General features: G+C 48.6%; 1 protein-coding gene and 1 pseudogene across 1 annotated transcript in view; one reads left to right on the forward strand and one right to left on the reverse strand.

Annotated features, from left to right (window-relative positions):
* Nucleotides 1–27,225, forward strand: part of LOC147007883 (transcription initiation factor IIA subunit 1-like) — a 98,897-nt gene that overhangs the window by 45,634 nt on the left and 26,038 nt on the right. The gene's annotated exons all lie outside the window — the stretch shown is intronic.
* Nucleotides 5,406–26,545, reverse strand: LOC147007885 (uncharacterized; annotated as a pseudogene).

Genomic DNA, 27,225 nt, shown 5'->3' on the forward strand with positions numbered 1-27,225 from the left:
TCTTGATGAGCCTGTCAGATGTTGCCTGGTCATACCCCAGTGCAAGAGACTTAGGTGTCTGTGAACGACCCTTGGAGGCAAGGTGAACTAAGTCCTGGCAAATTGATATCACCTTCACATCGGCATCATGATCTCCCTTTACAAATTTCATCATTGTGGGATCATCGAACAGTCCAACACTCCAGGCCATTAGATTGTCCAACTCTGGGGATCATACGTTGATCAGATTTGAGTGGAAGGTCTGTGACAGTGGGTGGCCACGGACATTCCATCCTTGGTGATGTTTTAATGACATTCTTCAACATGAGTGCTGCTTAATATATCTGTCTGGTTTCATCAACATCCGGTACGATTGGCACATCATCGCGAATCGGCAAGTCCTGCGAGGCATCAGCAGCTTTGTTCTTCAGTCAGAGTCGAATCGTAGCATTCTTCAAAGCTGTCACCAGACTGGAAGCAAAAAAATGAAGTGGCTCCCAGGCTAAAATTGTTCCATGAGTGTCATGTTATGATTGTGCGAAGTTTCATGCTTTCTGCCAGAAGTGCACTGTAACATCATAATTGACCACACCATGGATGATGGGATTTTCCATGGAAAATTACACTGTGCAGTGATGTCCCATATTTGCCACGACTGGACTCCGTATTGGACGAGGTGCTTCGGGTGTCATGGCCAGCCGTGATTGGAGGAGGGGCGTCTCGGTGCTCCTCCCCCAAGAGAGGCTCTTTTGCCTTCCCCAGTGTCGACAGGGGAGGCATTCTTTTTGATGATGCGGAGTCAGAGCTCCGAGGCGAGGGGGCTCCGCCCATGTCCGTAGTCAGAAACACGTGCGTTATGGCGCCGCCGTGGTGTGAAATGGAAGTTGGGCGGTTGAAGCGCCTGTTCGCCCGCAGAGTGGGAGGAGGAGTGAAGTGAGGGTTTTGTTGGCGTTGGCAGATTTAAAGATGTAAAAAATCTGACTATAAAAGAAACGCACAGCGCACACATGAAATTAACCCATTAGACATGGGAAGGGATTCTAACTATCCACATATACTTAACGACAAAACTGAACTATGGGACTGCTGACTGTCTGTGTGCATAAGACTTCCAAATTCGTAACAATCCTACCACCAAAACACCTAACGTCACGCTCGTTCCCTGCATTACGTCCAAGTTGAGTGAAGCTTGGCACCGTGGTCTGGTCACTTATCTTTTTGTCGTCGACTGCGTGAGAGGTGTGGCTGATGCCATACCCATCTCACAATGGGAGGTGTGCATGAACAGCTGCCAGGATGCGAAACAACAGCAAACAATAAGTGACTGCGCAATGAAAGAGACTGCAACAGTGAGACTGATTGTGAGACTACACACTGCCCCCCTCCCCCCCTCCTCTCTATCAGCTTCGTCTCCTACCCTCCACCCATCTGCTTCTTATATTCTATCCCTACCTGTCCTGTTTCATCTGCACCTCTCCGTCTTTTTCTTTCTATACCTGTCTGTCATACTCTTCGTCCTGTGTGTCTGGTGTGTCCCCTGCTGGGAGCATAATGCCAAATGTCCTCAGCACATCGAGAGAAAGGAGGGTAGCCCTCACCAATCTCTGTGCCACGACACCAAGCCAGACCTCCCAAATGGTTTGGAGAATGTAGGAATTGTTGGGGAAACACTTGGAGCCTCACCTCTGGAACATTCAACTCTGTTCTTATCAATTATTTCAAGATTTCGTATGTTTCAGCTTTGTACTCCTCCCCCGGGGTTGAGCTCATCGTTGAGCAAGTGCTGTTGGTAACGCAGTCCGAATCAGCACTGAGATGCAACAAGCCTCATAATATGGTACTGTGCCTGACTGTCATATTATCGGTACTCCTCTCTTGCAGACGAAAGGAGGGCAGCCCTCGCCAATCTCTGTATGTTTCAGCTTTGCCTGGTTGGTGTGCTCCAGAGTCCTCGTGTCCCTCTCGAACACTACCGTGACGTCCAGAATGATGGGAGGATTGTCTGGTTTCGTGAGGAACAAATCTGGTCTGTACCATTCCAATTCTTTTCCAACAAATGTTTTCTCCAAGGTGGTCGTCCATTCACTGTTCCTGGCCAGCGTCTCCACCTCTCCCTCACATCGTCTGCAGAGCACATCAGCCCCGACCCTCCCCCTGGCCAGCGCCTCCCTGGTTGGGTACATGTTCGAGTGTGGCTGGAGATCCACGATCTTATAGTGTATTCACCGCTCGGGCCTGCACATTTCTCACCCTGCTCAACCACACCTCCAGCATATGGTGGATGCCCTCACGACAGACGATGCAGGATGTGCTGATTGTTATGCCCAGATATCGGAGTTGTTGACCCGGTTGTAGCACCGCAGTGTTGTTGTCCGGGGTTCCCTCTCTGGTGTGCTCAAGGTAAACCCCCTTCATCTTACCTCGGTTGAGGCAGAGCCCAGTGCCACGACAGAAACGCTCGAGCATTGACAGGCTCTTCTGCATACCTTGCCAGGTGGAGCTGACCAGATTCAGGTCGTCGGCATATGCCAAACCACACACCCTCACAGGACGCACCCAGTCTTCATCGTCCAGGTCTGTGTCTGCGTCTACCTCGGCCACATAGGCTGTATCCCTTTCTTCCTTCTCCACGTTTGGGTCTTCCCTTTTGCTCGCGTTGAACCAGACCCTGCCTTCCTAGGCCTCTGCCACCACAAACTCCAGTGATGTCCTCAACTCTGTGTTCTCTGCCTCTGAGAGCCTGCAGCTGTACGGCGTTCTATCCTCTTCTAGTTCACACATCAAATGATTGAGCGCCATGTTAAATAAGACAGGGTGGGGGGAAGGGGAGGGGGTGACAGAGGACCCCCCCCCCTGTTTAACCACCATGTACAGTTTGATTTCTGCTTCATTTCCCCTACTTTTGCAAGGGTGGTCCTGGCTCCGACTGAGGTACTGGCAATCAGGTTAGTTAGGTGACTTCCCTTTTACACAAGAACATTCTGTTATACACAAAAAACGAAGGCCGGGTCTAAGTGTGCACCACAACCCAACCCCTGTACTGCACGCGACGGAGGATGCTTCACACACCACATGGCCAATCTTCTCCCCCTCTAAACCATCTCTGGCTCGTCGAGTGGACGGTCTCTTACTCGGGCAGAGCGACATGTTACGGTGGCCGGAGTTCAAATGTTGCCACCAATCTCCTCGGAACGGCGGCTGTCAGTTTATGTCAGCTAACCCAACTGCAGAAGGACATCCGTGGACATAGTTGGGCCTGTCAGGTATGGATTACCATTGGCTCACCTGGCGCTACTCCAACCTTTGATAGGTTTTGTTTTCAGTTCTGCTGGGTGTCCATATAATTTTTAATCCTCCTGGCCTTCTTGTTCATGATCATGCTGTTTATATTCCTCCCGCAACCTTTCCCAAACGCCAGGTCCACGGCCATCCGTCTCAGTTTGTACCCAGCCATCATCCAGCTGCCGTAATTCAGTCGGAAGCTGAAACTTTGCATGCTAACTCGACTACTCGTGTAGTTTATTGTGTGCAAAGCTCAAAACTGTCAGTGTTTTAATTTCAAAATGGCCTCCTACCATGGATATGCACAAAACATGATTTTAAGACACCAAAAATGGATACTTTTTCCCTGATATCTCCAAACCGAACAGCAGCCACAATCATTAATGGATGCTTTATGAGTTCACAAACAGGAGGTCTTGTTTATTTTGGAGCATTACAGCACTTTATATGAAAATGCTAAAATAAATGTTCAGCGTAAATATTTTAAAAACCACAATGACATCAACTAACACCGATATATTGTAGTAAAATGAATGCAGGACACGTTTCAATTGAAAAAAATTATTTATCAAAATTATTTAAAAAACAACAACAAAACAAATTTGAAAAACCCAAACAGTTAATTGATCCAAACAGCCCGAAACAATCCCAACCCGAACCGTAAGCCTAACAAGCACCTCAAAACCTGAACACACAAAAAACGGGGAAAAAAAATCACTTTTTGAAAACCCTCTGTATGTGACAACGGACATTTTCAATTGTGGACCCTGCTTCAGTGTGCACCCTCGGTTTTCGACCATCAATTCATCAAAATACAAAATTATTTTAAAATACAAACACCATTTATAAAAAATATTCAAACAACAATATTAAATGATTCCATATTGAGTTTTACATATATATATATATATATATATATATATATATATATATATATATATTTTTTTTTTTTTTTTGTTGCGGGGCCGGGTATCAGTGGTTAGCATGACCACTGGAGGGAGCAGTAGAGTCGGCTCCACCGAACACACCGGAATTGAGGTCGTGCCTTTTGGATAAGTCCGAAAAGCACGGGTCCCTTACTAGATCATGAATCGCCAATAATTCGACCTCGTGGGGTAGGGTCAATTGCCAAACTTCAATATATCTAAGTACCCACGTGGGCAAAGCTACCGTGGAATTCACACCCTCGACGGACCTCGAGCGGAACGAGCCGTTACCGAACCCGAACCGTGTGTAACCCGAGCGGAGGTTACCAAGGCCCGTCGGTCCAAATGAACAATTTACAGCCTCGCTATGTCTCAACCCCGCACCATGCTAAGCCAATGAAAGAAACACAGAAACGAGCTGGAACATTTAACAAAAGGGATATTTATTTATAAAGAATAATCGGGAGGGGAACACAGAGCAGAGTTATCACTAATAAAATGCAATGTACACTGAAAATAAAACTTAAACAGCTCTACTTAACAGACGGGGACCACGGAAACACACACACACACACACACACACACACACACACACACACACACACACACACACACACACACACACACACACACACGAAATGGACCCGTGGGTCTTTTCTCGGTAGAGCCGGGTAACTCCCCACCTCGTGCGGTTTCACCGACTCGAACCCACGACCGGAAGTCCACGGCCCACAAACGGGACCAAGCCACACTCGCCACTGTCTCAGACCGCTCCAGCCACGACCACGACCGTCTGCAGAACGCAATCGCCACGATCCTTCTCTGCCCAACTCTCCTCCAGACAACCACTATAGGCTTCTTTTTCGGAGGGAGGGGCTTCTTATCCCCGCCACTCGCCTCCTGGTTGGATGGTGGGTTGTCAGGCGGCTCATTGTGGCCTCCTGATTGCAGGGGGTGCGTGTGGTGCTCGCCCTCCGCTCATTGGCTGTGGTGTCGTGGGAAAATCACCCTCTGTGCGTGATTGGACAAGGGGTGGAGTCGGAGCTGAAGTGATGAAAATCTCCGCCCACGTACGTGGTCGAACGGACGTGGGCAATGGCGTCGGTGGTGTTGTGGTTGGTGATGTGGAGGATGGAAAAACCTGACTATACAATAATTCGTAGAGCACACATGTAATTCCCATCAGACAAAGGGGGGATTCTAACTGTAAACACAAACTTATGGAAATAATCTTTCATTGATGACAAGGGAGGACAGACACTGAACCATAGTATGATTGTGGTTCTGACCACGACAACCATCAGTGAAAACTACGAGTTTCCTCACTGTGATTGGGATGTTATTTTGTTTGATGCAACTAATCACTTCATTCACACCTCCACGTGTTTCAGTTTCAGGCCATGAGTACACCTTCATTTTGCCTGTTTTGGCTGAGTGTATGCCAAATGTGAACAGCCCCAACTGTCTTGAAAGAGAAGATATCCCCAGTCGGGATATGTGGAAAGGGGATGTTCTGTTTAAAATCAAAACAGAGACATTCTGTGTTAGCATTGTTCTCAGCAGCTTCAGTCAACTCCTTCAACTTCTTGTCGAAGACGTTTGCCTTCGTTTTGTGCAAAAGCAGCCTTGTTTCTCGGTCCTTCGTTACAGCTGCATTTTTTTCAACCTTCAACCTGAGCCTAAAGCTCAGTGCAGATACAACAGACGTCAGATCAAGGCCGACCAAACCCAAAGTTAAAACTTTGCTTGAAATAATCACAGTAAAATCTGAATTTTATTTCACAGTATATCTTTTTTGGATCAGTTCCAGCCTGGTATCCTGCATATTTATCGGGTAACAACAGTTCAAGGAACAGAGTGTACATTTTCACAACTGTCAGTTCAGAGGAAAGATACCTCCTCTTCTTTCTATGGCCGGCACAATGGGATACACAATATGGGAATAACCGAATATGTGCATCCACCTTTACCTCTCAAATCCTCAACAATGCACTCTATTGTTATGAGTCCCTCGTTTGTCTTTTGGTGTGGCTTCCTTGGACTGGTGCTGAGCGACTCTCCTCATGCGTTTTGTTCCCACTCCATTCAGGCTTGCTTGCAAAGGCTTCTCTGCAAGCCATTTTACGTCGTCTCCCACTTTCGCTTGGTAGTAATGCTGTTGTGGGCCGGGGTTTGGTGGTGATAAACGACCACGAGGTGGAGCAGTGGAGTCGTTTCCCACCGAACACCCGGAATTTAGGTCGCAACTCTCGGATAAATCCGAGAGTTCACGGGTCCCTTAGCGGACCGTGGTCACCAATATTTTGACGGCGTGGGGTAGGGTTAATTGCCTAATTTCAATATACCTAAATACCCACGTCGTCCAACTACCGGGGAAAACCACACTCTCGACTGACTTTGTCCAAATCGAGTCGCTATCACCGACTCGGAAACGGCGTAACCGAGCGGAAGTTACCAAAGCCGCGCCGGATCAAATGAACAACCTACGGCACAAACGGCCTTGCTAATCCTCAATACGCACCATGCTAGGCCAAAGAAGGAAAGCACAGAAAACGAGCTGGTACATTTAACAGGGGTTTATTTTACAAAGAATAATCGGGGAGGGGAACACAGAGCAGAGTTATTGCGAATAATAGGCAGGCAATGTACAATGAGCAAAAGCACTTAACAATCCTACTTAAAGATGGGGCCCAGGGACACGCACACACGCACACACACAAAAGAAACTGGACCCCGTGGGTCTATTCGGTAGGACCGGGCCAGGGTACCTGTCCCGCATCGTGCGGTCACACCGACTCGAACTACCACGGTGGGACCCGAACCCATGATCCGAAGTCCACGGCCCACGACCCTGGCTGCTCGAGCACCACCACACTGTTCGGCCACCACCAACACGGTGAGCCACCGCAAAGGATGGCTGACCGCTCGAACCACGATCCTGCAGAACACCAATCGAGACCAAGACCGCCGACCGCTATCGCCACGGTCCTGCACCACACACTCGTCCCGACCACCACTCTACCCTTGTTGAGGTGGGAGGGTCTCTTCTCCTCGCCCTCGCCTCCTCATTGGATGATCGGTTGTCAGGCGACTCGTGGTGGCCCTTCATTGGTTGGGCTGAACACTCCTTCTGGCTAATGCGGAGCCAGCCCTGAGGTGACGAAACCTCCGCTCACGTCCGTGGTCCTGAACACGTGCGTAATGGCGACCGGGTCGAGTGAGGGTGGTGTCGTTGTTGTTGATAAGGATGTAATAAACCTGACTATAAAATAACTCGTAGAGCACACATGTAATTCACATTCGACAGAAGGAGGGATTCTATCTATAAACACATACTTATCGATATAACTGAACGACGGGGACTCTGACTGTCTGTGTGCACAAGGTTCCCAAATCCGTAACAATACTGCCAGCTGCGTTGAAATAATGCTTGTGTTCCCTTTGGTCTCTTTCGCTGGGGTGCTTTGCAACTGATGAGGGACATCAAATAGGTATCTTGGCCATCCTGGTTGCTAATGGTGTTAAAATTTGCCAGCAGTGTCTCTCGTGCAGCAATGGTGAATGTTTCAAGGCACTTCCTTCGACACCTGAAAAATAAAAATACCTCATTAAAATGCTTTTACAGGTAAAGCTAACATAGCTCCGATACTTTTCATGCAGCGACAATGGGATTTGAAGAGAAGGCGCAAAATCCCCCCAAAATAGCCTGGCAGTATAAGGGGAAAACTACCCGGCACTGAATGGGTTAACAGTATCAAATTTGACCTGAAATAGAGAAGGCTCATAAAAATGATACAGCAGTGTAAGATTCTGTACAAAGCCTGGCTGGACATACATACAAGAATGTATTGAGTTTTATTAAACTGAATTTTATTGATAAACACACAGTGCGCTGTGTAATGTAAAGTGCTGTGCATGCAGACGCATCAACTTTACATTGATATTTACCGCAGCACTTTTCCTGTGTCCTTCTTGGCATCCAACATACTCTTTGCCTTCTGCTCTCAGTCTTTTTCGTTTGTTTTTGGCCCGGTGAACTCACCGTGGAAAATACATTGTGAATAAGCACATTTATTCATGGGAGTTGGGACCTTCTTGCGCACAATCAAAAAGCTTGTCAACTATGGAACATAAAACATGCAAAACCTGAATGTTGAAAATTGGTGGAGTTGGGCCCTCATGGTATTCACCGATTCATACGTGGTTGCCCCTTCTGATTATTTTTAGATGTGGATCTGGGTCAGCAGTGCCCCCCATGGTGGCTGTTTTTGAAGGTTATTCAAAATGGCCACCCAGTTCATATAAACACCCATATCTTTTGATCGAAACATCATATAAACATGATTTTTTGGGGGAACTAAATATATGGATTTAAAGTCAGCAATGTTACTCGATAAAGGAAAAGTAGATTAAATATTTACTTAAATTTAAATTCCGCAAAGGCTAAGCTACGTAACAAGCTGAAGACTTTTCCGTGTTCTTATTCCTTGCAAGTTCTGCCCGTTTGTAGAGTTGTGCCAAGAACATTGTGTGGTATTGAGTAACAATGGCCATCACATCCCCAGCAGATACTTTTGCCTATCAGAATCATCAGCATCTTCATCATCAGCATCAGCCGATCAGAATCATAACAGCTTGGTTTGCCCATCAGCAGCTCCAAACAGCTTTTGCCTATTATTGCCGATCAGCTACTATCAGCTGACTATCATAAAGTTCTGCAGCATACTTCCTTACTTTGAAGTTAACGTCAAATGAGACAGCCTTATGAAGGCCGTCACGTCCAACAGGATTGTTGCAGAAGATGCACAGATCTGATCATTGGTTCTCTCAACAAGATCTTGTTTTCAAAGGACTTTGCTCTGGTGATTCCACAGTTTTTTCTCTTGTGTGCTCTCTGAAACTTTTCATGACTAACTTTATTTCTGCACGACTTATGCCATGTCGCACTATTTTTCTGTAAACGTCTGTGCATATATTGAAGTGTTGTATATTCACACCATCAGGGATGCTGGCATCAAGTTCCTGAAATTTTAGAAGATTTTCAGCAACATATTCATACCCAGCACCAACATCCTTTCTTGTCGATTTTGCAGGACACTGCAATGGTTCTGAAGATTCTTTCTGGCAAAGTATCCATAACTTCCAGTCAGTTGGATTGTTTGTCTCCTTGGAGGAGCTTGGCCACCAGGGGCACTGCTGACCTGGATCCACATCTTAAAATAATCAGGAGGGGCAACTGCATACATGTACCATGTTTCATGCTTTTAACCCAAAGTGCACCATTTTTGGCTTATCCGCCCCACCACTGACTCGGTGCACACTTAAAAAACTCGGAGTGTTTCGACCATCACTTCACTGTCCTGAAAACAACAATCACACATGACGACAATTATTTTAAAATACAACACCATTTACAAGAATATTCAAACAACAATGATTCCTTATAAAGTTTTACATACATATATATGTATATATCTTCTTCTTTTTTCGGCTGCTCCCATTAGGGGTCGCCACAGCGGATCATCCGTATGATCCGCATTGTGATTTGGCACATGTTTTACGCCGGATGCCCTTCCTGACGCAACCCTGGTCGTCTCTTACGACGAAGGGATATGGTACACTTATTTTAGCCGGGGTATACACCGGCCCAGTACACTGGTACTCATTTCGCCGACCTCGGAAGGATGACAGGCTGAGTCAACCCCCTGGTGTATTAATTCAGTGGCTCAACGGGGCTTGAACTCAGGACCTTTTGCATTCCAAGCTGCTGCCCTAACCACTGCACCAACACCAGGCATATATATATATATATATATATATATATATATATATATATATATATATATATATATATATATATATATATATATATATATATATATATATATTGTTGTGGTTACCAGATTCGCAAACCACCATTCAGGTCCCTTAGGTGAGGTATCTCGGTAAGTGCATGTGTAGTTAGGCCCAAACCCGTTGTCTAGTGGGAATACATGTCATTTATACGTGCTGCGACTCTTCAGGATAGCCGTTTTTCTTTTACTATCTTTATTTTGGACCAATCGCCACCATCACAACCACAACAACAACCACCAACCACAACGCCGCTTCACCACAACCGCCATGACCTTTACCGTCGCAACTCGCCACCATCGCATCACCGTCATCTCGCGCCACTCATGGGCACCGATGCTGGACTCGTGTAGGGCGCACGTTGAACAGCGTGTACAAAATCACGGATTTTCTGCTTCAAAAACGGATCGAAAACGACACACGCCCACTTTTTGCCGTCCAATCGGTGAGCGAGGGACGAATTGGCCCCGCCCCCAGGGCGATCGATATATGCAAATTTGTGGATCAAAAAGCCTTCACGCCCACTTTTTCTCGGGCCAATGGGGAGCGAGTTGAAAGGTCAAAGGGAGGGGGTCAAAGGCGAAGTTACGGGGGGATAAAAGGACGGTGTTCGTCAGTCAAAGGAGTAGTAAAGGTCGGAACGAGGCGAAGGAGTCGGAACAGAGAGACAAGACTTCGCGGGCGGTGGAGCTGCTCGTCGTGTGCGTTGAAGTCGGAACGGAGGGGACGAGCTGTGGAGAGGCGGCGAGGGCGGACGAGGGGGTGCTCGCGTCGTGCAGGGAGCTGCACCCCTGGGAGGCCGGCAGCGCGACCTGGCCGAGGTGGAGACGCTCGTCGCGCACACAATAAAGATCCTCTATACCCCGAGCATCAGCAACCCCCTCCTGTTTCCCCCCGCGCTGAGATAGTGCGACCAAGGGGGCCCCGTTCCCACCCCCCTGCCAGGCACTGTCCACGAGGCCCGCGGGTTGCGGGGCCATCGCCGCTCCGCGTCTCATCACCAGACGGGTAGGCCCGACCAGGTCTCGGCCCCAGGCCTACCTCATTCTTGAGGGTATTTCTTTTCCTTGGTTTTGGGTATGTGTTGTCGGCGCCGTCTGTGAAGTAGAATTGTATAAGTGTTGCCGTGTGCTCGGTAGTCGGAATTAGCTCTGCACTGTGTTTTCACTTTTATGTTTGCTTTTTGTGTAAATGGAATTGTGTTTTCTTTTTTGTGTGCATTTGGTGGAATTGTATTTGTGTGCTTTCCGTGTGCCGAGAATAAATGTGCTTTATTGTTGAACTGTTTCCCGCTTCGCTTCGTCTTTTTCCCCATTGAACCCCCATCTTGCTTCACGTAAAGGGTTGGTAGTGGGCTGAGTACGCCCGATAATTAATCGAACCGTCGAGGTCGACGATAACACCGCTCGGTTATTCTGATAGTACGGAACGGGTCGCTTAAGTGGCCCGTGTCCGAAGTCGACCTGCGGCGAGGTGCGATCGCCCGGTCTACCCTCCGCGTGGGTACTTAGGTAGTTCGAATTTGGCGAGCAACCCTATCCCACGCGGGGGCTGATTGGCTCGATCGCGGTGAGACCGAAAGGTCCACCCGTGACTGGTTCCCGGCGTTAGTCCGAGAGGGTCACGACTGGATTGTCCGTCCGGTGGGCGACGTGCCGCGATTCGAGTTACGTGGCCGTCGCACGCCGGCGGGCGCGAAGACCGCAACACTGGTGTCAGGAGTGGGATACAAATTCATCGCCCTCCTCGCGGCACTGGTATTGGAGAGCGGGACAACAGGCTCTCCTGTCTCCAGCGAAATTCACGGGAATCGGTCCAGGGGTGAGAGAAGCGACCCCCGATTCCCTCCAAATTACGAGCGAGCAAATTAACCCTTCACGAGAAGCAAGATGGCGTCTCAAGGCGAGCGGGAGCCGGGGGTATTAGAAATGTATATGTGTAATAATGTAGAGTCCATGGTCCAGGATGGAATCCCCGAGCAGGAAATGTTGATTGTGCAGGAACACGGACTCGCCCAACTGAACCCAAGGCCCGAGGTGGGTGCGGCAGCGGCCGCGGTGTATGACACCTCCCCCCCCCCTCTCCACCAAGACCCTTCCCCAACCCTTGCCGAAACGGCTCAGCTGAGTGCATCCAACATGGCCCAGCTATGCGCCATGCTGGCGGCAATGAACAAACAAATGAATGAAGTGAAAACGACGATGGATACAAATACAAATGAAATAAAAAACGAAATGAAAGGCATGAACGAAAAGATGGATGCGAATACACAAAAAATGGATGAAAAGATGGATACAAATACAAATGAAGTGAAAACGACGATGGATGCGAATACACAGCAAATAAACGGAATGGAAGCAAACATGAAAGAAGAAATGAAAGAGCTGCGGGGTGAGACGCAGAACATGGGCCGATGCCTGCAGGCGGGCATGAAGGCCGTGACCAGGGAGATAAAAATGGCGACTCCACGTGTAGGAACAAACGAGCTGGAAGGGGGTGCAACGGCTGACAGGCCCGCGGTGGAGGCGGGTGAAAAAATAATTCGTGGAACGTGTTGGGCGAGGGTCGCGACGGTGACCAAGAGGGAAAAATTAAATGGGGAGACCAAAACGTGTGAGACGAGACACGAGGTGACGACAACAGAAATAATAGTTGAGACAAGGGAGGTAAAGGGTGAAGAGTTGGCAGAGACACGGGAGATGGGAACGATAGAGGGAAGACTACACGATGAAGACGGGGTAAGTGACGCGCACGCACACACGGAGGTAGTGGAGGACAATGGGGTTGAGCTCGCGGAGCGTGTAGGGACCCGGTGCGAGCAGTTGGATGGCCTCCTCCAGGAACAAGGGGAGGGAGTATGCCCCCTTGAGGCGAGTCACGACCAGGTGAGTTCGGTCGTGCTTTGCGAGGTTGAGGGGACGAGTGCTGTGGACGGGTGCACGGAGAGCTTGGGGGGTATGGAGGCCCCGGAGACCCTTGTGGGGACACGAATCCCCAGTATGGTTGTCCCTGTGTGTGTGGTGCAAGGCGTGAGTGCGTCCCCGTGTGTGGAAGCGACCCCGTGTGTGAGTGGTGTGGTGGCGATGGTGCCGGAGTGTGTGCTTCCCAGCGCACCGTGTGTGAGTGAGGCCGTGTGTGAGTGAAACGGCCAGTATGAGTGAGGCACCACGTGTGAGTGGTGTGGTGGCGATGGTGCCGGAGTGTGTGCTTCCCAGCGCACCGTGTGTGAGTGAGGCCGTGTGTGTGAGTGAAACGGCCAGTATGAGTGAGGCACCACGTGTAAGTGGTGTGGTGGCGATGGTGCCGGAGTACGTGCTTCCCAGCACGCCGTGTGTGGATGAGGCACGGAGTATGAGTGAGGAACCGCGGGTGAGTGCCCCCGCGTGTGTGGATGAGGCACCGCGGTTAAGTGCCCCCGCGTGTATGAGTGAGGCACGGTGTGTGGATGAGGAACCGCGGTTGAGTGCCCCCGCGTGTGTGAGTGAGGCACGAGTGAATGGAGCACCACGTGTGAGTGGTATGGGTTGTGCCAGGGAGACCGTGTGTGTGAGAGAGCGGTATGTGAGGGAGATGTCGGTTGGCATGCGGGAGCACGCAGCCGCGTCTCCCGGTGTGAATGTGATGGAGTGGACTGTGTGCGTCGTAACACGCAGGTGTGCGTGGGTTGAATGGCGACGACGAAGGCGACATGAGAAGAAAGAAAGCCGAGTAGCGGCTGTAGCTGTTTCGGGGACCGTGCCGGGTTCACCCAGCAGTGAGCACGCGGTTCGTGCTGTGCAACGCACGAGACCACCACGTGCTCGCTTGCGAGAGTGAAGTCCCGGTCCGGAAACGCACGCGGTGGATTTGCCGATCCCGCGGACGGACAAAGTTTAGGCAGGACTACGGATTTGGACCGGACGGGTTCTCCACGCGATCGTGTGTGTTAAGCTCCAACGGGCAAAGCACATGTGTTCGCGTGGGGAACCCCTCGAGACGTGTGGCTTGTGTTTTTTTTTTTGCGCACGGTGACGTCATGGCTGCACGTGTGGTTGGAATCCGGCAGGAGGGGTATCTCTGCCGGATGGTCCCGTCCAAGGAGGGACGAGGAACATGTGCAGCTGCATGACGTCACGGGCAGGTGCAAAGTGCGCGAGCTCTGAGTTGCCGCGCAGGTGCTGCGCATGGAAAAAAAAAAAAAGAAAAAGCAAGCCTCACTTTCGGGTGTACAGGATTCCTGGGAAAGGGGTGGAAGACCCCCTTATCCCTGGGCACAGGATGAAAACTAGTTAGGGGGAAGGGTTAGCTTAGTTAGACCGACTTCATGGGGCAGGGGTAAGTCCTCATGGAGTCCGTGGAATGGATTAGTTAGAGGGATTGTAGCCAGATTTAGGTGGGGAAATAAAATGATTTATTTGAGGACATGGACAGACTTGTGAATGTGTAGAGGGGACGTAGTTTAGCTACGTAGTGTTAAAAGGAACGTGCTGTAGTATAAGGGACGACGTGGGAGCACGAGTTAGTTAGGGGATGTAGTTAGGAGGATGGCAGAGTTCAGCGGTGTGTGTGTTGAAGAGTTGGTGAGTTGTGAGGTGAGTACTTGGTGAGTGAGTGAGGCCAGCGGGTCTGTGTGTGTGGAGTGAATGGGGAATGCATGGTGCGATGAGTGATGGGGGGGAGGAGTGACTCCCGCCCAAGGGACCCCGGGGTCAGTGTAGAGTGAGTTAGCTGGGTTAGTCAAATTGAAAAATGGAGGTCGTTTTGTTGTTGGTGGGAAAGTAGGCTCGAGACCCATTTGGAGGGGTGCAGGAGCCCTGTTGACGGGCTTGGGAGCGTGGCTGCGAAAGGTGAGTATCGCTGAGTGGGTACCCCGGGCACCAGGCTAGTCGGCCGCGGTAGGCCACGGGCCCATGGGGGGTCGCGATAGAGTAGTGGGCACGGGTGCGCCTGCTTGGTGCGGGGGCCCGGGGCGCCATTAGCCGCGTGGGCAGTGTTGTGGGCACGGGTGACCCTCGGAAAGGGGCCCGGGAGGCCGGCCTGCCACGTGTGCGTTTCAGGGGAGGTGCCATGGGGGCACTCCCCGGTGTTAGGGAGCTGGTAGGCTCGGAGGCAGTGTAGTGCCCGGGGGTGCCATAGCGGGAGATTCGGCAGAGGGTCGTGCCTGCCAAAGGGAGCCACGTGTCCCAGCCAGGAGACCGTGTGAGGGCACGGAGAGAAAATTGGGGGGCGAGGCCCGAAATTGTGAGGACACCAACACAGGCGACGGGAATCTGGGTTGTTAGAACCAATAGTTTAAGCGAGAGGCGCTTGTTGAAAGCCCCGGGGTAGTTTAACAGTTAAATGGTTAGGGTAGATTAGGAGATGTACCCCTCCGCACCATCCATCCCCTCGCTGTCGTTGTGGGCCGCTGGACCCACTTGGTGTTAAGATCGCCGAACTCTGGGGAGGCCATTCTGAGGCTTCGTTGGGCCTCGGCACAGGACGTTAGCTCTCCCTTGTTCCCCTCCGGGAAGGGAACGTAGGGGTTGGGAGTAGGCTAGGTGACAGGATAGGTTAGCCGAACAAAGACGATAAAGGGGGTTAGGGGACGATTTATAGAGGGGAAGTAAAAATAAAAACAACAAAAAAATAAGTTGGGGCTAAATTGGGGTTTGACAAATTAAGGGAGTGGGTATGTACAGTGACAGGCAAAGGCGATAGGTTGGGAGGGAGACAGGTAGGTAGGTCCGAGCCCGCCTTCCAAGTGGCCAGCACCACCGCACTCCCTCCACCAACCTCCACTGAACAGCAAAAGCTGGCCAGCTTCATCTGCTGGCTGTGTTACTGCAAGGCCTGTGCCGGCCAGTTCATCTGCTGGCTGTTTTTCTTCGAGGCCTGTGCCGGCCAGTTCATCTGCCGGCTGTGTTTGCCTGCAACGGTCTTCTTCTGCGGGCTGTGTTTGCCTGCAGCGGCCTTCTTCTGCGGGCTGTGTTTGCCTGCTGCCTTTGCCATGCCATGCCATGCCCACTGCCCATGTTCACCAGCCCCGTTCAATTTTTGCTTTGCCCCCCCTGTTCATTTCCATGTGCGCCAGGATCAAGGCAACAGTTTGCAAGCTGCGAGAACTGCCCTGTTGGCAGCTACAACACGGGCCTGCAGTGGCAGCCCGTGCACCGTGTTTGTGTTCATGCATCCATTCGTTGTGCTCATTGCGTGTGCCACTTGAGCTGGCACGGAGACTGCGTTGTGCAGCCCAAGCACCGTTGTGGTTCACTGAGTTCAGTTCAAAAGGGAAGGCCTTGGACTGCGTGTGAGCAGCCAGCCACGTTCCCTGTCACCTGCATTGTTTGAGCCAGAGACTGCATGCGGGCAGCCTGGCTCCCTGCTAACTGCTTTCTTTTTGCAGAGTTCAGTGATCCTGGGCCATGGTTTAGTGTAAAATTTGTAAGTTAAGGTTAAGATGTACTGTACATATGAGTGCGCCCCCGGCATGTATGTCTTAGCGCCGGCAATTTTATTTAAGTCGTCCGTGTGAGTGAGTTTGTTTAGGTAGTTACGCAGCACTCAGGTTATTTATTTTGGGGACACGAATACCATGAATGTCGCACTCAGGGATCCGTAGGTAAAGTGTACTAGGGGAAAACTACACATGATGGCACACGAAAATTTGACGACTCGGGACGAGTCTGTAAAAAGGGAAGGGGGTAGTGTTGTGGTTACCAGATTCGCAAACCACCATTCAGGTCCCTTAGGTGAGGTATCTCGGTAAGTGCATGTGTAGTTAGGCCCAAACCCGTTGTCTAGTGGGAATACATGTCATTTATACGTGCTGCGACTCTTCAGGATAGCCGTTTTTCTTTTACTATCTTTATTTTGGACCAATCGCCACCATCACAACCACAACAACAACCACCAACCACAACGCCGCTTCACCACAACCGCCATGACCTTTACCGTCGCAACTCGCCACCATCGCATCACCGTCATCTCGCGCCACTCATGGGCACCGATGCTGGACTCGTGTAGGGCGCACGTTGAACAGCGTGTACAAAATCACGGATTTTCTGCTTCAAAAACGGATCGAAAACGACACACGCCCACTTTTTGCCGTCCAATCGGTGAGCGAGGGACGAATTGGCCCCGCCCCCAGGGCGATCGATATATGCAAATTTGTGGATCAAAAAGCCTTCACGCCCACTTTTTCTCGGGCCAATGGGGAGCGAGTTGAAAGGTCAAAGGGAGGGGGTCAAAGGCGAAGTTACGGGGGGGATAAAAGGACGGTGTTCGTCAGTCAAAGGAGTAGTAAAGGTCGGAACGAGGCGAAGGAGTCGGAACAGAGAGACAAGACTTCGCGGGCGGTGGAGCTGCTCGTCGTGTGCGTTGAAGTCGGAACGGAGGGGACGAGCTGTGGAGAGGCGGCGAGGGCGGACGAGGGGGTGCTCGCGTCGTGCAGGGAGCTGCACCCCTGGGAGGCCGGCAGCGCGACCTGGCCGAGGTGGAGACGCTCGTCGCGCACACAATAAAGATCCTCTATACCCCGAGCATCAGCAACCCCCTCCTGTTTCCCCCCGCGCTGAGATAGTGCGACCAAGGGGGCCCCGTTCCCACCCCCCTGCCAGGCACTGTCCACGAGGCCCGCGGGTTGCGGGGCCATCGCCGCTCCGCGTCTCATCACCAGACGGGTAGGCCCGACCAGGTCTCGGCCCCAGGCCTACCTCATTCTTGAGGGTATTTCTTTTCCTTGGTTTTGGGTATGTGTTGTCGGCGCCGTCTGTGAAGTAGAATTGTATAAGTGTTGCCGTGTGCTCGGTAGTCGGAATTAGCTCTGCACTGTGTTTTCACTTTTATGTTTGCTTTTTGTGTAAATGGAATTGTGTTTTCTTTTTTGTGTGCATTTGGTGGAATTGTATTTGTGTGCTTTCCGTGTGCCGAGAATAAATGTGCTTTATTGTTGAACTGTTTCCCGCTTCGCTTCGTCTTTTTCCCCATTGAACCCCCATCTTGCTTCACGTAAAGGGTTGGTAGTGGGCTGAGTACGCCCGATAATTAATCGAACCGTCGAGGTCGACGATAACACCGCTCGGTTATTCTGATAGTACGGAACGGGTCGCTTAAGTGGCCCGTGTCCGAAGTCGACCTGCGGCGAGGTGCGATCGCCCGGTCTACCCTCCGCGTGGGTACTTAGGTAGTTCGAATTTGGCGAGCAACCCTATCCCACGCGGGGGCTGATTGGCTCGATCGCGGTGAGACCGAAAGGTCCACCCGTGACTGGTTCCCGGCGTTAGTCCGAGAGGGTCACGACTGGATTGTCCGTCCGGTGGGCGACGTGCCGCGATTCGAGTTACGTGGCCGTCGCACGCCGGCGGGCGCGAAGACCGCAACAATATATATATATATATATATATATATATATATATATATATATATATATATATATATATATATATATATATATATATATATATATATATATATATATATATATATATATATATATATAGACCACAAGGGGAAAACCAGAGATGTCAGGATAAGTCAACTTTGAAGAAACTGAAAAGCAAAGTTTCAAGACTTTGGTGGACTGTTTAATAACTGTCATATAGATTTATTTTCCAGTAAAAGGAAGTGATGATTGGCCGATCAAATTAAGCATGTAGCATTTGCCAAGCTTCTGTGTTATTTAATTTAAGAGCAAAGAACGAATCAATGTTGCAAACTGACATCACTGGTTATTCCCTTGTTTAATAATTGCCATGCAATTTTAACCCAGGATGTGTAGCAAATTCATGCTTGTTGGTTATTAGCATACATTACATGACTTTGGTGATCACAGATTATTTTTTTCAACATTAAACGGTCATTGTTTTTCTGTTTGATTGGTGTTCAACGCCATACTCAAGGGTATTTCGCTTATATGACGACGGATTCTCCATTTCTTACTCCGTACTACTTAATATGATGGAAAACCGGGAGGAAACCAAAGATAAACCACCCCCGCGATAGCCGAAGTCACCTCATGTGACTCCCTCATATACCTAAGCAGGTTGATTGGGCGGTGGGTACATCGAATGAGGATGGGTACTCAGACGCGCTAACCATTAAGCCACGGCGTGGGTCCCATAAAAGTCACAATAAAGGTTTGACCAGGCTTGAACCACGATATGCACCAACTACGGAGCCCATGATAGAACCAAATAGGCTATTGTAGTGCTCAGAATTTATGCTGTGAAAGTTTTACAACATTTCATTTTTTAGTTTCTCAACTCTGAATATTATGGTGGAACAGTTAACATGAATGAAAGGGAGATAACCAGGAGTAAAGTACTGACAACTCTGGGTTTCTACTTGTTCAGCTTTGACAACACTTGTTTTTTCATTGCACGGCGAAACTTTATACCATAAAAATTATGTGACACCCGTGGTTATTTGTTAAAGTAATATTGTGAGAGGAAACCTTATGTTGCCAACTATTGGCAGGTGCAATAACCCTGAAATTTATAAAAAGTGACATCTCTGGTTTTCCCCTTGTGGTCTTCATATATATATATATATATATATATATATATATATATATATATATATATATATATATATATATATATATATATATATACATACCCACACACACACATACACACACGTAATTTTACTCAGATAATTTTGTTTTTTTAATCCACAACGTCTATACTTTTGACACTGTGACATATTTGATTTTTATATCATGGGAAAATTTTAAGTGCAGCATGTCATCCAATTCCTCTGTGTAGTGGATCTGTTGCTTTTTTCCAGGCTGCAAAACACAAACCAAAAATATATCAATAAATCTGCACTGTAAAATAAAAACATAACGCAATGTGTATAATTCCCATTTTTTTTTTAATGAAGAAATCACATCGATTTTGGGTGAAGACATTCAACTTTTTGAGCTTTTCATGTTTGGAGGTCATCTTGTACTTTAAATACATTATGGCATCCATCGTTTGGACTAATGGACCAAAAAACCAAGAGGACCAAACATTCGCGTAATACAAGGATTTATACGAACGAGCCGAAACCCCCTCACAGACGGATTCCGTTCCATGAGCCCAATATGACAACCAGTGGCGGCTCTTGTAAGAGCCGGATCCCAGTCGATGTACTCCATGGCCTTACCTAATGAGGCCTACAAAACGTCCTTGTCCACGACATTTTTGGTGTACACTACTCCTTGTGAAGAAGTCCCCTGATTTGTGCACGTGTCTACTTTGACATACAAACAACGTCAAAATTTCTCAGGTCACAGTACCGAGAAAAACGTGGCGCGACCGCTAGAAGGAGCACAAAATTTGTCCTTCAGTAATAATATATAGATACAATGTTTCTTGTGACATTTTTTGTGTCAAATTCACATTCTGAGGTAGTCAGCATGTGCAGAAGAGGGTTTTACATTGCAGACGCTATTTTCGAGGAGTGGAATCACACCTCTCAGCGGTGACGTCACACGTCGCCATGTAAACGAATGTAAAACGAAAAGTGTTTATTCTGCTTCAGAGTTGAAGTTTGACTATTGCCACGATGTGCGATGCACTCTTACAGGTACGAAGTTTCTTTCAGTCCAGGTCACAGTTCCGAGAAAAACGTGACGCGACCGCTAGGAGGAGCACAAAATTGGTCCTTCAGTATTAATATATAGATTTTAGGGCGTAGAATTGATTTCTGTGATTATTTTCACGCCAGAGTGACGTCTCAACCATTTCAAATTCAAGATACCGGCTCAAAAAAAAAGCGAGGCGAGCGAGCAGAGTTTCGTCTTCAAGTTCTGTTGCCATCAGTCAAATTTTGTCATCTGCCTCCAGAGTACAGAAGCAGATCAGATCACTATTCGTGCCATCCTGGCAGAATAAACAAAGATTCGCATCAAAGTACATGCGCCTCTGTCTCTGAGACGGTGTTGTACTTGTTGATGGAGCATCAGCACTTCGCTTCTTCTTTGCCCGATCCAACTTCGTGTTTTTGAACCTCAGCTCCACATTTTGTGCCAACTCGCACATTTTTCAATGAAAGGTTCTGTGTTACTTTCAGCGGCGAATGGGAATGAACTCATCTACCCGATCTGCCTGAACTCATCAACCTTCTTCAGGAAGCTCGTATAGGTTTCTGCAACCGACCCAGGAGACGCAGCGAGCCGGCCGGTACGCTTGAGTGCCTCGTGTGTTGTTGTTTGGCAAACGATACAAAGTTCCCAGTTTACTCTCTGACCGCCCTCTGCTTCAGGGACCTAGAAAAAGAGAACTCCACATTGAAATAATCCATCGATTATTGTCACCATGTCTTGGGGCATGGGAGTCACAATCAAATTTTGTGAGTCTAATTGACTCTGGGAGGATTGTAATGATGGACTGAGAATTACATGTTTTCTGCAATTGATTTAAGAAGAACATGATGATGTGCCTTAGTCTGAACAAAACTCCTAACAATAGGCCTGCTCTCCACACAGTGTATCACCAGCACACCCTCCTGAACCATTGTGTGCATCGCAACATAATTTCATACAAAACACCAGCCTGCTGAGTATGCTTCATCCATATGGGACTGATGAACCCAAATGATTATCATCTCTGGACATAATTTGTCATCTCGACCTCACACCGGCACAGACAATGCCCAGCACAGACAGAATTATTTTGTCAAGGCTATAAAGCAAGATACTTTTGGGCTTCAGAATGTTTACTGATGACTGAATCTGTCAGATATTACAGAGACAGCGAATGAATCTGATCGAGAATCGTCGTTGTATTTGTCGATGAAAAACCAACACAAACGACGTCATTAAGTGCTCATCACACTGTTCTCCCACCCCATTTCATCACTATATAATAATAACAATTGCAACCTGTTCTGTTCTGACGGCTGAATCATCTTGGGATCATTTACTGTTCGGTAAACATCGAAAAAAACGAAGATTTGGTTCGAAATTCTTGCAACATTTACTTTTGTCCACCATTTTGTTTGCGATTCTTCATCACTCCGGCCTGGATTTGGATGAATAGGAGCACGACACGGCTGTGCCGCGCCCAGTTTGAGCGCTCGTTAATAACACGCTGTTAATTAGTACAGAAAGAAAAAATATGTGGTTCCCAGGCTAAAATTGTTCCATGGGTGTCATGTTATGATTGTGCGAAGTTTCATGCTTTCTGCCAGAAGTGCACTGTGACATCATAATTGACCACACCATGGATGATGGGATTTCCCATGGAAAATTACACTGTGCAGTGTTGTCACATATTTGCCACGACTGAAAGCTTGAGAGGACATCTGTCTTTCCAGGACTGTATGCGGGGTATCAATGGACCAATCTCCAAGATATTTAACATTTGTGAACCTAGTTTGTGTACCTTTTTTAAAATGTATAATTTTAAACCCAGGGTTACATTTGAAAAGTTGAGTTTGATGTGTTGATTCGTGTGGAATGGCCGTCCTGCCCAAGTTCTCCAGCGGGAACCGAAGATTCCTGCCTTAACGCTGAAGACACACACCTTAATTTATCAACTACATAAGAGAGAGCTGTGGGAGGTGAGTCGGAACTATCTTACCTGTCTCGTGCTTGGTGGACTGTGACATGCTGAAAGATCGTTGGGTCAATCTTCGGTCAAGGAAGAGAAAAATGAAGCAGAATTTTGACTCACCCCCACACCGTTCCTCAGCAAACACACTACTCATTGGTGTGTCATATTATCGTGCCAACGCATCATCCAGTGCACAACAGTCAGGCACAGTACCATAGTATCGGACTTGTGACATCTCAGTGCTGATTCTCAGTGCGTTACCAACAGCACTTGCTCAACGATGAGTTTTCCGTGTTTGCGTCCTGCCTCATCCGCGGTGGGCCTGGCGAAGCATCATGTCACACTTGACGGCAACAGGGGCACGTGGCTTTGGGGAGGTAGTTTAGCATTGTTCACTTTTCTTGCTGTAAGAGAACATTCAAACTGGTGTTTTCAAGGAGTTGTCATCATTTTGGCAATCACTTGTGGGGGGGTCACCCAAATTGCACTCTTTGTCCTTTACATGGGTCCCCAACCCGTGACTGACCGATCTGACCCTTCTTCCGATGGGTTTTCCACTGCAGCATCCACAAGATTAGCGTCCACATGGAAAGCACCCCAAGTCCAATACATATGTAGCAAAGCAAGCAGAGATTAAATAAATAATTATTTAACAGAGATATACTGTTGTGGTGGTGGGGAAAAACCGCCAGATGGAGCAGATGGGCCGTCTCCCACCGAACACCCGGAATTGAAGGTCGTCACTCCGGATAACTCCAAAGTCGATGGGTCGTTTAATGGTCCGTGGACGCCAATATTTCGACCGCGTGGTTCGGGTCTTTTTGTCAGATTCCAATTTACCTAATTAGCCGCGCGGTCTAGCTACCGGGGAAGTCACACTCTCAGCCGACTTTGTCCGAACCGAGTCACTGTTACCGACTCGGATCCGGCGTAACCGAGCGGGAATTGCCAAAGCCGCGCCGGTCCAAATAACAATCTACGGCACAGTCAGCCTCACGATAACTCAAACCCGAACTATGCGAGGCCAATGAGAGAAAGCACAGAAAACGAGCTGGTACATTTAACACGGGGTTTATTCACAATAATCAGGAAGGGAGACAGAGAGCAGAGTAAATCCGACTCAATTGCCATGTACAATAAGCAAGGCACTTCTGCAATTCCACTTTTCGATTGGCCACAGACCTACACACACACCCAAAAAGAAATGGGGCCAACTGGCCTTTATTTGGACCCTCCAGCCGCGGAGGATACGCAAGCTGTGGGTTAGAGTTTGGTCGGGTACCTGGCCACCTCCTGTGGTCTGGACGAACCGCACTTGTGAGCTCGGAGTCCATTAAAGGGATCGGGGTCCCCAGCTCGAGCGCTCCACACGAACCACAATCTAACGAGCGCACACGAACCATCACGGTTGGACTCGAACCCACAGCCAGAATCCAGCGAGCAACCAGGACCCTATGGACTCGAGCCACCAACGATCGACGACGACGACCAGGGAATGAAGACGGGAACCAAGATGACCCGAAGGACCTGGAACGACCGAAAAAGGACCCCAACTCACTTGTCTTTGAGCGCCTCCGATTCTTTTTACCCCCCCCCCCCGTGCAGGGTGGAGGGATCCGTTTCTCTGGTAACTCGCCTCCGGATTGGACGAAGTGTTTCGGGTGTCGTGGCCAGCCGTGATTGGAGGAGGGGCGTCTCGGTGCTCCTCCCCCCGAGAGAGGCTCTTTTGCCTTCCCCAGTGTCGACAGGGGAGACATTCTTTTTGATTGGGCGGAGTCAGAGCTCCGTGCGAGGGGGCTCGGCCCACGTCCGTATTCAGGAACACGTGTGTTATGGCACGATTGGTGAAACACTTCTCACGAAAACCAAGTTCATTGTTGAGGATTGTCCGTTTTGTTGCAGAGAGGTGCCATTGTAACAAGATAATCAATGTTATCCACTTCACCTGTCAGTGATCATAATGTTTTGGCTCATCAGTGCATGTACTTTGTTTACTTCCTCACCTTAACATTGTCTCGAATGTCAATTTGTAATTTTATTTTCAAAAACCACAACGGCTGAGATAAAACATCACCTACATCAGTCTACTGTCTCGCCATGACCACGGACATTCCATCCTTGGTGATGTTTTAATGACATTCTTCAAAATGAGTGCTGCTTAATATATCTGTCTGGTTTCATCAACATCCGGTACGATTGGCACATCATCGCGAATCGGCAAGTCCTGCGAGGCATCAGCAGCTTTGTTCTTCAGTCGGAGTCGAATCGTAACATTCTTCAAAGTTGTCACCAGACTGGAAACATTCAGCAGACTGTCTCCTGGTTGCATGAACAGTGTAGGGTGTGTCCTATTTTGGATTCTGACATGATCAGTGGTTGTGTGGTCAGTTAGTCAGCATATTCAAACGTACCGTACACTTCTGGTAGATGCACCATGTTGGCGCGGAGGTCGCCAAGGTGTGAACAAAAAAATTTGACCTGGGAGCCATACTGCAAAATGACGTTGGAGGGCAATAATTTATAGGTTTCTCGTATATAGGGCAATAATATAAATTATATTTTTATAGGCCAATATAGGGCAATAATTATAAGCTTGTATAGGTTTCTGCAACCGACTAAGGAGATGCAGCGAGCCGGCCGGGCCGCTTGAGTGCCTCGTTTTGTTGTTGTTTGGCAAACGATACAAAGTTCCTTGTTTACTCTCCAACTGCCCTCTGCATCAGGGACCTGGAAAAAGAGAACTCCACATTGAAATAATCCATCGATGATTCTCACCATGTCTCGGGGCATTGGAGTCACAATCAAATTTTGTGAGTCTCATTGACTCTGGGAGGATTGTAATGATGGACGGAGAATTACATGTTTTTCTACAGTTTACATGTTTTTCATGAACATTGCATTTCCCACACCTGTTGTTGACTTTGCGATCTTTCTTACTTGGGCAAAGCTGAAACCTCTTTCTCTTAATTGGCCTTGTCTGCTTCTTTCTTGCGGTTTGGTTGTGGCTTTTGTCACCCCACACCTTCCCATTGCTTCAATGATCGTGGTTAGCAGTTGGGGGCTAGTGTTCCAGTCGACTCCTCATGTGTGGTGTCACCAGCTCTTTTGAGAGCTCATTGAGGAAGAGCCGTCGTGCGCTGGTGATACCACTCTTGAATTCAGGATGCTGAGCGGTGAAAAAGGTATCGGCATTCAGAGTGGCAATGTCGAGCATATTGTACCACAGCACCATGGGCCACCTCTGTGTTTGGCGCTTACAGGTGTAGGTGCCAACCATCTGGTCCATGGTGTCTACACCTCCTTTGTTCTTGTTGTAGAATGTGATTCCTTCTGTTTTTTTTCTTTCTGCTATTCTCATCCACCACTTTGTCGTGGTGCATCATGCTCAGGAGCACAACAGACATTCCTTTTTTTCTGACATAGCTGACCATTGTAAGGTTACCATTGAATCCAAACTCTGTGCTGTAAACCTCCCTGGACTTGGATGCCTTCATCAGAAGAGGGATGTCTGGTTTGTTCCGTCGTCGATTCCCGACAATAGTGAGATCCTTCTCCAGGAGATGCTGTGCAAGAGGCACACTGGTGAAAAAGTTATCTGTGGTGATGTTACGACCTGTGTTTCTGAATCTACTGCACAACTGCAGGACAATTTTTTTCCCCCAGATTCTTCTGAACTTCTTCCCCTGGTTGTCTCCCTGTGTAAACGATCCCATCTATTCCATAGGGGATGCGTGCATCACAAACCCAGGAAATCTTTAGGCCGTCCTCGGCAGGCTTGTTTGGGATGTACTGCAGAAACTTGCACCTGCCCCTGAATGACACAAGCTGTTCATCCACAGTGACACAATCACTGGGGATGAATCGCTGTCTGCAGTTGACCAAGAACAGGTCCCATATGTAGCGGAAGGCTGCCATGTGGTCTGTTTCCTGGCGGACGGCTCTGGTTCTCTTGTCATCAAAGCGCAAGACACGGCGAATATCCTCAAATCTTCCAACAGCCATCGTGGCCTAACAGCCATGTCACATATCGTATTGATGTGGATACAAATTGGTTGATTCCACTTTGAGAGTGGACATTTCCCCCCCCCCCAACTGCATAATGTGTGGACTTGTCCAGGAGGGGGGGGTGGTGCAGGGCAGGAGGCGCCATGTTGGGCATGGAATAAAGTTGAAGAAACAACTGGAATCTTCGGTCAGTGAATATTACATGGTGGGAAGTTATGTATCATGACTTCCATGTCCACCACAAGGTCCTTGTCAATGTAATCGTCCTGAATGTAGGGACGTGACAATGCATCAGAAATATGTATTTGAGGGCCTGGTCTGTAGACAATGTCAACGGAGTACTTGAACAGTCTGAGGAATCATTCTCTGGAGTCGGGGGTGAAGCTTTGCTGAGATTCTTCTTACTGATCAACTCAAGTGGCTTATGGTCTGATTCAACGACCACAGCTTTACCATACACGGACTGATTGAATTTTTCACATGCGAACACAATCGCCAAAAGTTCCTTTTCAATTTGAGCGGAATTTTGTTCTGCTTCAGTTTGCGCCCTGGAAGCGTAAGCTGCTGGGTGACCTTCTTGCATGAGGCAAGCACCCAGGCCCGCTTTTGAAGCATCGGCTTGTATCACAACGGCAGACTGGACATCGAAGAACTTCAATGTGGGTGCGGTGATCAAA

This window comes from Eptatretus burgeri, chromosome 23, assembly GCF_056783735.1.
Source record: "Eptatretus burgeri isolate ZD-2024b chromosome 23, Ebu_testis_v1, whole genome shotgun sequence".
NCBI classification, from domain to species: domain Eukaryota; kingdom Metazoa; phylum Chordata; class Myxini; order Myxiniformes; family Myxinidae; genus Eptatretus; species Eptatretus burgeri.